This window comes from Triticum aestivum, chromosome 6A (assembly GCF_018294505.1).
Source record: "Triticum aestivum cultivar Chinese Spring chromosome 6A, IWGSC CS RefSeq v2.1, whole genome shotgun sequence".
NCBI classification, from domain to species: domain Eukaryota; kingdom Viridiplantae; phylum Streptophyta; class Magnoliopsida; order Poales; family Poaceae; genus Triticum; species Triticum aestivum.
In genome coordinates, this window is record NC_057809.1 from 599,443,876 (window position 1) to 599,457,975 (window position 14,100).

General features: G+C 46.2%; 1 long non-coding RNA gene across 1 annotated transcript; it reads right to left on the reverse strand.

Moving 5' to 3' along the window:
• Positions 1–6,269: 6,269 nt before the first annotated feature.
• LOC123131259 (uncharacterized) lies at positions 6,270–6,716 on the reverse strand. The gene is made up of 3 exons (XR_006464113.1): positions 6,618–6,716; positions 6,460–6,530; positions 6,270–6,374 (listed from the first exon to the last, which is right to left on the reverse strand). It is a non-coding gene; the product is annotated as an uncharacterized lncRNA (long non-coding RNA).
• Between the last annotated feature and the right edge of the window lie 7,384 nt (positions 6,717–14,100).

A 14,100-nucleotide genomic window follows, 5' to 3' on the forward strand; every position in this document is an offset into this window, starting at 1 on the left:
TACTGTGGGGGATGCAGGAGTGACGGCAGAGCTGAAGAAGCTGAACAAGCAGATGAAGAAACTCATCGAATTGCAGAAGCAGGGCAATTTGATGGGCTGATGGCCGCATTTTTTTATGTTTTTGTAATTGGTCTCGCATTTGTTTATGTGATGATAATTAGTCGTAAGTGAATAGATTGGGCATCATTTGTAATCGTAATGATATGTACATTTGAATAAAAGTGTTGCGCTGTACGAATTCGGCATGTCTTCTTCACTCTGTTTTGTTTTTTCAGTTCTTCAGTTAGTCATCAGTTTCAGTTTCAGTGGTAGAGGGAGAAAAAGAAAAAAAATTCGTCCCACAGTTGCCCGAAAAGGCCAGGCCCATATAGAAGTTACGCAGGGCCCAGGCCGAATAGAACATACCCAGGCCCGTTGATAAAAGAAGTGTAGCTAGTGCAAAAAAAGTGCACACGGTCATTGACATCAATATATCTTTTCGGCTTTAGGTTATTTTACAAATTTTAAGTTTCCTGCCTTCACCTTTTTTTAGATAACTCATCTGATAATTATTTGAGCTATTTTTATGCATAAGCTATCGTATCCGATTGTAGGGTCCCGTGTTGTTTCGGCTAAAACAAAAGGTTGGTTCTAGTTAGCAGTCTAACTTGTAGTCTTTGTGAACCAAAAAAGTTGCATTTGTTTGGTTCTAGTTTATTTCAACGAAATGCCATTTTTATTGCATATAGTGCATAAAACATAAAAGGAAGATAATTAACTAGACACGTGCTAACAACAACTTCTATGATTGGATCATGTTTTAGTGCATTTTTTAGTACACATGGCCACATAAATAAAATGCAATGGAGAAACTTTAGGACCGAAAAAACATATAGATAGATAGAGGGGCATCGGGTACCCTAGTAGCATAGATAGATAGAACATAAGAGGGGCATCCCCCCACTACATATAGTTCATAAAACATGAAAGTAAAATAATTAAAACTAGATATATAGAAGACACGGGCACACACACCCGAACCAACACAAACACAAACTAGATAGATAGAAGACTCGCACTTGAACAACTCCTTGGCCCCTCCTCCTTGCCACTCCTTGGCCCCTCCTCCTTGGGCCCCTCACTCGTCGTTCTCCGGCATCTGGTAGGGGAGGCTGTGCATGCCGTTGGGGTGAGGGAAGATGTGGTGGAAGTTGGTGAAGATGTTGTAGGTCGTGAACGCGATAAACTCGCATCCACACCAGAACACCTGCCCGAGGAGGTGGTGAGCGTCGTAGGGGTTGGTGAAGGTGACGTGGAGGCCGATGACGAGGCCGTTGGCGTTGCCATCGTACTGCTCGTGGAGGTGGAACATGGGCGGAGTGCCCGGAGGGAGGTGGCGGTAGCCGGCTTGGAGGAAGAAGCGAGCCAACTCTCTAGGGCCCCTCCACCTAGAGATGGCCCACACCCTCAGGCTATTCTCGACGACGACTCCGGCCGGGTACTGCCTCTCCGGCACGGTGCGAGGGCGACGGTAGGTAGGGCCGTTGAACTGCATGGTGGCTCGAGTGGTGGATTTGGCTCGAAAAGAAGAAGGGGAGGAGGCTTGAGAGATGAGTGTGAGAGGATGAGGAAATGGTGCCCTTTTATAGCCGCGTTGCAGCTGTGGTCAATGTGTACACGGTGCCTTCTGGATCGTTTTCTCTTCTCCGTTCGCACTGGCATAAGTAATTGCGGGCATTAATTCAAAAAAATGCGGCCAGAGCATCCAGGCGAGTTGCATCGTTTCGTGCACTTGCATCGGCGGTGACGCCGCGTGGGAAACAGGCCCGTTCATCCGCGCGTGACACTGAAAAAGGAGCTGCGCCACATCTGCACCACCGACGCGTCCGTCTCGTTCAAACATGCATTTGTTAAAATAGCTTAGATGCGACGTACCTATACGCTGCGCCCCTGCCGTGCTTTACTGCGTCGATGCGTGCATGCAATGGCGGGCTAGGTGTTCACGAGCAAAGAATAGCTAGGCTGCGACGTTGCATGGCATGCATGGGACAGGGATGGCCCACATGTCATTGACCCTCTCGCATGCAGCCCATCCCCCTCTCGACGGCCGTGCGCACGCACGCCAGGCTCTGCCGGGCCCGATCCGCTCGGCCCAACGGTCACTTAGATGATCCCCCGCTCAACGTTATCTGTTCGTCAGAGAGAAAAAACGATGGCCAATCAGATTGGAGCCCACGGATCGCCCCCACGGAATCCTTCTAGAAGGCCTATCCGACGGCCGCAGTTTGGCGTTAGGGTTAGATCGACGGTGGACGTTTGGCGCTAGGGTTACATGGGGTTTGGAGGCAGTCAACGGGTTTTTGAAAGGTTTGACCGAACATTCAAATGTGTATAACTAATTCAAAAAAAATCTAAAAAATGAAAAACCTGCGCATATAGCCTTTTTATGTTACATAGTTATGATATAAAATGATAAACTTGATCTAATGATCTTTGCTTGAAAAAACCTTCACAAATTGGACTATCTCGACTGAGGTTGCATGGAGTTCACAGGAGTGAGAAGAGGGTTTGAGGTTTTGAAAATGCAAAAAAATCAAAAACATCACCTTAGCTTCATTTTAGAGTGACTAAGGAGGATCTGAAGTTATTTTTGCATTTAGAATTTTTAAACTTGTTTTATTGCTAACTTTGTATTAAAGGGTGTTTTTTCAAAAATAAATTAAATAATATGAATACTTATTCAAAAAAAGGTGAGACTTCGTATTGATCCTATATAGGTATAATATAAGCTAAGAAAATATTTTTTGGGTGATTTTGAGAAGGTCGAAAAAAACTTGCTTAGAAATGGGGCCGTTTTCCCTTACTTTGGAGCCTGTTTGGACAACATTGTCCGTGACTATGAGTTGGAATTCACAAAAAGGGTTGGATTTATGAACTAAAGTGCATAGTAGTACATAAAACGATGCAACATCACAGAACAAACAAATGAACTCAAAAAATATTGAAGATAGGTTCAAATTTGAATATCGGTTCAAATTTGAATTTTATTTCAAGTCAAATCAACATCATAGCACATAAGTTATCACATGAAAGAACATAAGTTTTCACATCAAATGACAACAAACTTAAGTTTTCACATCAAATTTGAATGATTTCGACTCTATTTCTTTTGCTTCTTTCTACCACTCGATTTCTTCTGCTTTTTTCCACCGTTTGGTTCCACGGCGCATAGTTTGTTGATGCTGATGCTCTTGCTTTTTGGCCCCTTGCAAACTCCACTAGGCCCCCTCAACTTTTGCACCTGACCATGTCTCACTTCTTCAGTTTGCACTTCTGCAGATTGAGTAGATGGCACACATTGTTCAACTGCTTCAGTTTGCAACTCAACACTTGGCAGCACAACCTCCAAACATGGCAACACAGTTGTCAAAGCAGATTCGAATGGCAGCACAACGGTTGCTTCATCTGCAATAGTTTCAGATTGCCCTAGCATCTGCAAAACAGATTCAGTATGCATCACATCGTCCAAAACACAAACACTTAGCTCATGTTCAGCAGTAACAGTTTCAGTTAGCTCCATATCTTTGTCACCAAACATTATCTTCTTAGTGCTCTTCCTTCTATAGCCACTGAGTCTTGCTTTTTTCACTGGCCAGCATTGTTCAACAACAAGCGGTGGGGCTTTTTCTGCACGCTTCCTCCTAAAAATAAAGCATTTGACTTGGTTAGATACTAGAACAAGTAGCAAAATCAAAAACTTGCAAAAACAGTAACATAAACATACTTTGGCATCTGAGGAGTGTAGATGCACTTGGATGAACCAATTCTGTGCCCAAGTACCTCACACAACTTGCACCTATTTTTGTTACCTTTTTGAGCCCTTTTGGACTTATCATTCTTTTCCTTTTCCTTTTTCCCCTTCTTACTACAACCACCTTTCTCAAACCAAGCTTTGAATCTGCTCTGTTTAGGCCTCCCAGCCTTTCTTCTAGTGACAGGGGGACACAAGGTAAATTCTATTTCCACCTCAGGCCACTGAGATTGGTCAGTCAGTGCAGGAATTGGACTTGCATATGCAGCTTTGAATTTTTGTACTGAATAATACTCATGCAAATATGGGTGCATATTTAACCTGGGTTTAGATGCCAAAAAAAGTATGGAATGCTCACATGGTTTTCCAGTGTGTTGCCACTCTTGGCAAGTGCACTCATGCAACTCAGTATTTACCACATGCCTCTTGCCACTCTTTGTATCTCTAACTTCAGCACCCCACAAGGAAGATTTCTCAACAGATAGATGTGAAAGATTTCTACTCCTGTTGACCACCTGTTGTACCACTGCTGGAAGCTTGTCCCCTTCCAAAATATTAGCAATTTTTCCTCTCAACTCCCACAAACGCATGATCATGATCCTTATTTGGTCCACCATGTCATGCACAAGCAAGTCTTTCAAATGCTTCACTTTGTTGTTAAAACTTTCTGCCAAGTTGTTATTGATATGATCACATTTTATGGCAGTATTAAAACCTGATCTATACCACAACAGAGAATGGTGGGTGTTCAACCATGAAGCAAATTTATTATTACTACATGATGCCAATATCTTACCAAGGTGATAGGAATGTGTCTGTCTGGTGTAGGATCTTGCTGCTGGCCACATGCGCCCAAATTCATCTCCTCTGAATTTTTTTATCAGATTCATCCACATATGTCCAAAGCACTCCCTCTGCTCAGCATGAGGGAAAACACTTTTTACTGCATTTTCCAACCCTTTACATGCATCGGTGTGGATGGCCAAAGGAGAAACTGGCCCTATGCATCTTTTCAGTTGCATCATGAACCATATCCATGATGCCTCTGTCTCTGATTGAAACATTCCTATTGCAATTGGGAACATCCAGTTGTGTCCATCTAGAGCATTGCATGCAGCCAACTGACCATTCCACTTTCCAGTCAAAAAAGATGAGTCTATGCTCAAATATGGACGACAACCTGCTTTGAATCCATCTATGCAAGGCTTCAAACACATAAAAAACTTGTTGAATAAAACCTTGCCATCCTCTGTTACCTTTGTATCTATCTCCACCACACTTCCAGGTGACCTCTTCTCCACCTCTGCTTTAAAACTATACAACATCCTAAATGTATTTGCCCAGTCATCATACAATGATTTCATGGCCCTTTGTTTTGCTTTCCACACTGTGGTATATTGCAGCTGGATGGGGTACAACTTCTCCAAGTCAACTTTAAGCCTCTTTGCAGTAGTGTTTGGAGTCTTGGCTAAAATAGGAGTAATCTTCTCTGTAACCCAAAACTGTGATGTCATCTTTGAAACTCTCTGTGAAGTGGTCATACATGTATGCTGGTGTGGTATTTGATTTACCCTTACTGTACTTCCATCAGGTTGTAGTCTGGCAGACAAGTACCATTTGCAAGGATTGCCACCACCATCATAACCTTTGCACCGAGCATAAAATTTCTTTCGATCAGTCCACATAGTCTTGGCATCAAACTCTTTTTTTACTGCATAGGTCCTGAAAGACATCCTAAACTCCTTCATGCTTGGCCACAACTTTCCCACCTCAATAACTGGATTCTCTTTGTCATACAAACAAACCAGCTCATTATCATCTGCATCATCCACATCATCTGCAACCTCTCTCATCAGGTGTTCTTCATCCTCATTTGCATTTCTAGGGCCTGTGTTACCTTCAGCTGGCAAAGAACTGTCATCCTTCTCCTTACCTTTGTCATCAACTTGAATGCCAAACATTTCGGCCATATCAATGTCAGATATTGGTGTAATGATCAAATCTGTTTTTTTCATTCAACTCTACTACATTCCAGTCAACAACAATCTTCCTAGCACCATGGGTTCCCTCCTCTCCATCTGCATCAATCCCAGTATCTTCAGCTACTATAGTCGGTTCAGTCAACAATGCCAACATCTTCTTTTGTGAAACCCACTCATCATCTTCCATCTGTGCAGCCATCTTTGATGGCACATAACCAACTCTGGAATGAGTTTGCAGATCAATTAGCTCTGCATAAAATGTTACTTGTTTGCTTGCCCATCCTCCTTGCTGATCAATTTCAGCAACCATGGATTCTCCATCTTCAATTCTCACATATTCACCATTATAGTTATCGAAACGTTGCAGAGATACCTCTTGTTCTGGACCCCAAACAATACTCTTCCCAATTCTCTCCACCAAATTGCCCACGGCCTTCTCCTTCATGATCTCCAATTCCTGGGGATCAACATCTGCAAAATCGACATCCAACCTCACAGTGGTATCTCTATCAATGTCTTGGACACTGCCATCACTGAGCTTGGCTTTACAGGGAAAAAATTCCACTATAATTGCGAATGTGGTGGCAGAACCTGAACCTCCCCTGTTTTGTCAATGGCAGGCAGCGGCGGCAGTCACTACCAAATCGAGTTCGATTCTAAATCGCCAAGAAAAGAGGGTGGCATTACCGATTTGAAGCACTGTCTCCTCGGGGCAGCCCGTCTCCTCGCTCCATCTCATCTAGCCCTCGCTCCATCTCCTATCCAATCAAGCAACAGGGGCAGCATGAGGCCACAGATTTATTCAAAATTCAGTGGAATGGGAGTAGTGTTTGGAAAATACTCACTCGCAATAGCCGCTGCAGGGATAGGCGCTCCACCACCGGGCCGCGGAGAAGAAACAACCCCCGGATCCAATGGAGCCCGATTCTAAATCGCCAAGAAACGGAGGGCAGCATGAGGCCACAGATCCCCCAAAATTCTGGGGAGTGGGACTAGGGTTTCGGGCTCACCTCGCAATAGCTCTGCCGCTGCCGAGAAATGCGCTCCACCACCGCGGAGAAGAAACCACTGCCGGAGAAGATGCTTACGGTGGCGCCGCTCGCCCAGTCCAGCACGGGCGAGTCGAGCACGGTCACACAGTCACCGGTCGAGTCGTGGACGGTTGACTCTTGACTACGTGGCCATAGGTGGACCCCACCAGTCAGAGCACATAACCCCCAGTGTCCTAACCAAATCTCAGCCTAACGGACAGCCAACTAGCCGCATAAATGGTGTGTCGCATGGGAGCTATTTTTTCCAACGAAGATGTCGCATGCAAGCTATTACAGCCAACGACGTCGCATGAGAGACAGTTCACACCAACGACGTCGCATGGGAGCTATTCATCCGAGGACGACGGCGGCTACGACTCCGAATGAAGCGAGTGCGGTGCCAGCTCGCGCGGCTACCGGTGCCGTTCGTGCGGCGGGACGCGCGGCGGCCGCGGCTTCAGGTGCCGCGCGTGCGGGCAGGAGTCGTTCGGCGACGGAGGCAACTGCGGCGCGTGCGGCCAGGGCATGCTCCCGCGAGCAGTGGTGTGCGGCGGCTGCGTGCCTGGCCACGACGACGTCGACCTGTACGCGGCGTCTGTCGGGTGCGTCGTGTGCGGCCGAGGCTTGCCTGCCGGCACGGACGCCGCACGACGAAGTCGGCGGTGAGAACTCCATATGTCTTGACGTTCGTTCTAGAATCTGGACTAGATGAATGCCGAACGGCGACGGCAACTTATCTGCGAGGTTTACGTATACCATATACAAATGGACAACAATTAGTTCACCTGCGTTCACCATGATTTTCTTTTTCACAAAAAGTTCATCAAACCTAGTTCATCTTGCATCGGGCTTATTGTCCATGATTATGTGCTCGAATCTACTAGTACATGCATGATCAGTAATTCATAGAGCGGATGCACGAACACCGACAAGGCCGAGCGGCGAGGGAGACGTGAGTGTGCACCACCATAATAGGAAAATTTCATTATAACGTTTGGATGCACCAATAATAATGGGAAAATGGCATGATAATTTTTTAAGGGCGTGGCTAGAACTCTGTCTCAGTTAAGTGACGTCAGTGTAGTTGTGGTGGTATGAGCGGCACAACTAGATGTTGGAATCGGTTGAACAAAATGCTGCAAACGGCTACCTTCGCCTCTGTTGGTTATGGTCAACGGAGCTTGCTAGTGTCACTGGCCCTATTGAGCCCGGACGAGATAGGGAGACAGGTGACGCCGGTGTTCGTGCGACATCGGCACCAACACATTGGCGACATGACGGCGTCGACGATAGGCTCAAACGAGCTAGAGATGAGCCCGCACTGTTGTTGTTCGATGCGTGTCCGCACCGGTGACATATTCGTCGGAGATTAGCCGGATGACCGAGATCGAGTAACTGAACCCATGGAGAGAGGCGGGGTCATCGATGTCGGCAAGGGCGAGGGCAAGGGTTGGATCGAGGGACTCCTCTCGATAGCATGGCTTACACCGTCTCTTTGCGTGGGCGGCTCTGGTCGCGTGAACGGCTTGGGCTACTACGTTGGCACGGCGGTTCGGGCTGGACGACGGAGGGATTTTGCTCCGGAGAGAGTGCGGGGCCGCCAACGCCGACGAGGGCGAGGATTGGATCGAGGGACTCCTCGGCACGGGCTCCTGCGCCGGCGCGATGGTTCGGGCTTGGACGGCGGGGGGAATTTTCTCGGTAGACAGATCGGAGGGGGAGGAGCGAGGTGTTGGTGAGGTCGTGAGGAGATGGGGCGTGGGACGGGTGTGCCTGGTCGTGGACTCTTGGCTGCTTTTTAGGTGGGTTTTCTTTTTGTTTTTATCGTGTGTCGAGTTGTGTTGTGCATGTGTTCAGTTCTTTCCCTGGCTGATCCGGATTCGTGCGTGCATTGGTGGCAGATTGCAGCAGCCGAGAGGAGAGGCGAGGGATCGGTAGGATGGTGGGATGGGGAGGTCGAACGAAAACGATTCCGATCCTGCTTTAATAATAGAGATTTGGTCTTTAGAAATTGATTAAAGATCAGTCATGATTTATTCATTTCCATATAAAAGTTATCAAATACTATAAAAAATAGATCCTTTTGGCAGATAAATGTTATCAAATACTTCAGAAATTAATTATAGATCGATCATGATTTATTCTTTTTCATATAAAAGTTACCAAATACTACCGAAAATAGATTGTATTGGCAGATAAATCGGTTTAAGTAGATCGTGGATAAAATCCGGTTTAAATGTGTTGGTGGGATAGAAAAATGGTGGGAAAGAATTAACCGAAGTGAGGCGAGACTACCAACTCAGACATTAGGAGTAGAGATGAGAGGAAGAGCTAGGGATTTGGTTTCGATTTGGGAACGAGGCACTTCAATTGCGGGTGACCGTAAAACAGAGAAAACCGAGCGGCTGGCTGGTTCAAATGGCATATGTTACCGGCAACACAAGTTCTGTGACTACGGGGTTTTTCGGTTTGCATGTATGGTGACTCAAGTGCAGCACACAGAGACCAGTGCCATTTACTCCTCCGGAATTCTCGTCCAGTACGTAGTTATATTACCGAGAGCCACTACAAATTCCACGGCCTCACCCCTGAACTTCTCTGGTCAAACCACTGGACGCTTCGGTTCCAGTCCATTGGCACCCATCGCCGCTCCAAGTCCCATCAAATCGATCCCCATTCCCTGCCCGTGTCGCCACGCCATGGTAGTTCATGTCCCCGCCTCGCCGTCGGCAGAAAGCCAGGAGGAAGACGACCCTATAATCTACAGCGACCACATCGAGGAAGAAGAACAGCTGCGAGGCCGCCATCGTTCCGATGACGCCCCGAACACCACCCAGCTGGAGGGGCTTGAGCACATTGCAGGTTCTGAGCAGGAGGCAGCCGCCGATGTGAACAGCAACGCCAACCCCGCCGCTCCCACATCCAGCGCGCCCGCGGCAAGCCTGGTGCCGCTCGTCGTCGACGGCGAGGAGGACGAGGGCGGTACGGACACGGAGGAAGAGGGCGGCTACGACTCCGCTTACGGCGAGTGTGGCACCAGCTCGCACGACTACCGGTGCCGTTCGTGCGGCGGGACGCGCGGCGGCTGCGGCTTCAGGTGCCGCGCATGCGGGCAGGAGCCGTTCGGCGACGGAGGCGACTGCGGCTCGTGCGGCCAGGGCATGCTCCCGCGGGCCGTGGTGTGCGGCGGCTGCGCGCCTGGCCGCGACGACGTCAACCTGTATGCGGCGTCCGTCGGGTGTGTCGTGTGCGGCCGAGGCTTGCCGGCCGGCGCGGACGCTGCACGACGAGGGCCGCGGTGACAACTCCATATATCATCATGTTCGTTCAAGAGTCTGGGACTCGATGCATGCCGAACGGCGACGGCAACTTAATCTGGGAGAGGTTTACGTACATAAACCTATTTCACCGGCGTTCATCATCATCATTATTTTTTGCGAAAAGTTCATCAAATCTAGTTCATCATGCATCATAAGAGGAAAATTTCATTGTAACATTTGGGTGCACCAACGATAATGGGAAAATGGCATGATAATTTTTTAAGGGCATGGCTAGAACTCAGTCTTAGTCAAGTGACATTAGATTAACCCCGCAAAAAAATACATCAGCGTAGTAGTGGTGGTATGAACGGCACAACTAGATGTTGGAACCGGTTGGACAAAATGCTGCAAACGATGATGACAGACGTTGTGAGGTGTCCGGTGGGACTAAATGCTACAAGCGGCAATGGTGGATGTTGCGACTAGTGGGGCGATGAGTTGCGAGCGACGAGGGCGTATGTTGTTACCGTTGAGATGACATGCTGCAACTGGCAACAATAGACGTTGAGACTAGTGGGATAACGTGCTGGAAGCGGTGGGACGACAAGCTGCGAGGGCTGTTGGATGATAATCAATTTAGAACGAATCTCCGGGCAAAGATCCAGCTGCTACGTAGTCGACTGAGACTTGGTTAAGTTAGTCGACTAAGTTTTAGCAATACCTGTTTTTTAATCTTCTATACAAAGTATACATTGTGTCAGATGTGTACTCTTTTTTGTGATCTTTCTGGCATATACAACGTTGGGTACCACACATGGTACAACCCATTCCTCTTCTCTCTCTTTTCTTTTTGACTCATTCGACCACCCATTTTGTCATGTGCATTAATTATACTTTTTAAATCAAAATTATGATCTATAATCGCTTTGCATTTTTTTTGGTTTATGCAAAGGACACTAATGATGAATATTCAGTGACCTTTGCAATTCAAATTTTAAATCATGATAAAAAGATTGGAACCAAAATAAATCAATAATGCTTCATTATGTTTCACAAAATCAATCATGCAACTTCACTGTATGTCAACGCACACCAAACTGATTCATATGAATCTCAAAGCTTGTAAATAACAATAGATTTTATTGTAACACAAGTTTCAGTTTCATTGTGGGCCATCCTGATCCATCGTGCACCATATTGTTTCATCACTTTGTAGTGTTTCTTTAGTTGTTTCATATTGTAAAGGTTTATAAACTACAATAGTTTATACAGAGTTTCATTTGGTGTGGCATCATGTTCAAGGGTACACAACTGTGTCTGAGTCATGAAACAAGTTTTGTGTAGTTTCGCAGAGTTCCACCATGGTTCGGACTTTGAATCTCAAGCCCCGTTGAAACATATTCAAGAGTTGTGTCATTTCAAAGTCTCATCACAATGAACACAAATGCGGAAACAAATCATAAATTGGACTTTTAGTTCATAAGATAGAATAGATTCGCGGTCAACGTCACACAATCAGACAGACAGGCGGCCGAAAGAATAGCTGATGGCCTGGCTGAGCTCCCACTCGTCCAATTTTTCTTATCTCCTAGACAGAAACCATGCTAGCCTACACAATCCTCCGTCTCAATTACTATTTCCGAAGGCTACATACACTCTGATCCCTCGCTTATCTTGCCCCGCAGCAAATGACGTTCCACTACTGCGTGGTATGTCCACGAGCCCGTTGATGCCCATGCGGGCCACGGGGACCCCGGCCTCGCCAGCGGCGTTGTGCTGGTCCACCAGAGGGAGTGTGTCCCTGAACACGGCGTACCTGCGCTCCTCCTGCACCAGACGGATCATGGGGATTGCCAAGCCAACCATGGTGTCCCGGCCCTCGACTAAGAGAGAATCTGGCTAAATTATGAGCTTCATAATTGACAGTTCGACTTTCAAAAGAAAATTTACACTGAAAACAAGTTGCTAGTTCATTGATCTCGCTAATGATTACTCCATAAGGGCCTCCGGCCTTCTTGAAAATATTTGAAGAGGTAATATCATCGGTGGTGCTTAAACTTGTCACCGATGTTTACTTTGGTGCTTGAACTTGAAAAATACACCGAACTGGTTCTAAAACATGGCAAAAGCGTGCAACTACGGTGGTACTCCTATCTGTAGATGTATAATGCGCTGACGTGGCACCGTATTTTGATACCATTCACATGTGGTTGTGCGGTTTAAATGGGCTGGAGTCAGTGCCACCCATGTTAGCTTTCTTTTATTTATTTTTAGAATTGGCAAAAAGTACGTAAATTATAATGATAGTAATAAATATAAAGTTCAAATATTAGCGTGTTATAAATACTAGTAAGTGTGCCCGTGCGTTGCAACGGGAAACAGATCCTTGCACACCCCAAGTGGCTCATCCTTTGAGCTTTTTTACTGTACCCTGATACTCCGTAGGGAGAGGAAGGAGTACTAGTAAAATCTAACCCTTCGTTCAAAAGGGTACTTTAGACTTTTGGTCTCGCCAATGTAAGTGTATTTTTTTTCTTAATCTCTATTCTAATTCCCTCCCGAAGTCTCTCACAAGCACTCATTACAGCCTCCATGATCGAGCAACCATGCACGGCCATGGCTGCCTCCTTTCTCGGGCCACGCTGCATGCATCTATCGCCACCAACACGCCTAGATGAAAACTTAATTGCAACCTTCGTCGCCGGCGAGGCCTCTCCAACATCCGCTTGATCAGGCTACTCCATAAATCATACTTATCTTCTCAGATCTAGTGAACCAAGCAGTTACATATTTTAAAGCAATTATTTCTTAATGTTCACCGCCTTGCTTTTCCTTTCGGATTGTGCATATCTGGCCGAAATCCCCGGGTAGTCATGCAGATGGATATCTATCCCATCCCGTAATTACTGGAGAATTATGCATCATCCTCTCGCGTACCCATAATTAGCGGGGAGTAAATAACAAATTCACGTAGTACAATATTTTATGAATCTCGATTACCAATTTACCCCTCAAATCAAGGTACTCCCGAACTCTTGGTCGTGGTACTCCCGAGTATCTATACTGGAGTACCAAACACTCGTATTCGTTGGATTTAAGTAAATGGATGGCTCATATTTATTTTTGGGTACTGTAAAAGAACTCCCATCCTTTATGCCACTTCTCTTCACCACCATTGCCAATGGTGTCATGTTGTCCACCTATTCGATGAATGTGATCAATCGCATCCTGCATTGACTTGTTGTTTCGTGAACTTGTAATCCTTTTTTTGTTGCCGACCCATCTGTACATGCAAACATACATGAGAATTTTCATTCTATTATCCTATATATATTTAATATACATTTTACAACTATATAGTAATCAAACATAATAAATTGTATGCATTTTTAGTTTTAGCTTTTTATATTATTACTTCAAACATTTTACAACTAATCACATTAAAATATCTTGCAAAATATTTCCGCAACAACGTGCGGGGCAACATCTAATTACTTGAAATGAGAACATCACCGCCGTTTGACATGTGCCCCCCCAGCCCACAAGCCCCCCCCCCCCCCCCCACACACACACAACCATGAAAGCATAAAGAGTGATATTAAAGTTGAGAAAGAAAGAAAAAACATCGCATCGTCTTCAAGTTCCTTCACCTTGGATTCCAATGTCACCCTGGCGGTGTCAGCGGCATTGATGACATCGAGGGCCTCTTTGAGCTTTCCGGCATGCTCCACCGCCTGGGCTTGGAGGGCCTCCCTATGCTTCTGCTCGAGCTCCTCGATGAGCCAACATAATGAATGAATGGATTATGTCATTCAACAGTTTTAGGCGCATAAACGGCGTACCATGGGTGGAGCATAGACATGCAAAGTTCCGGCGAAGTTAATGAGATGGACGCTTGAGGTGGTGCAATTCGTGCACAAGAACTTGCGATTCGGTTTGGGTTACAATTGAGGGAGACCATTTTATATGTGACTTCCGACTTTCAGAATAAGCAAAGAGTCCGTCAACCGGTAAGACTTGTGTAAAAATAAAAATGT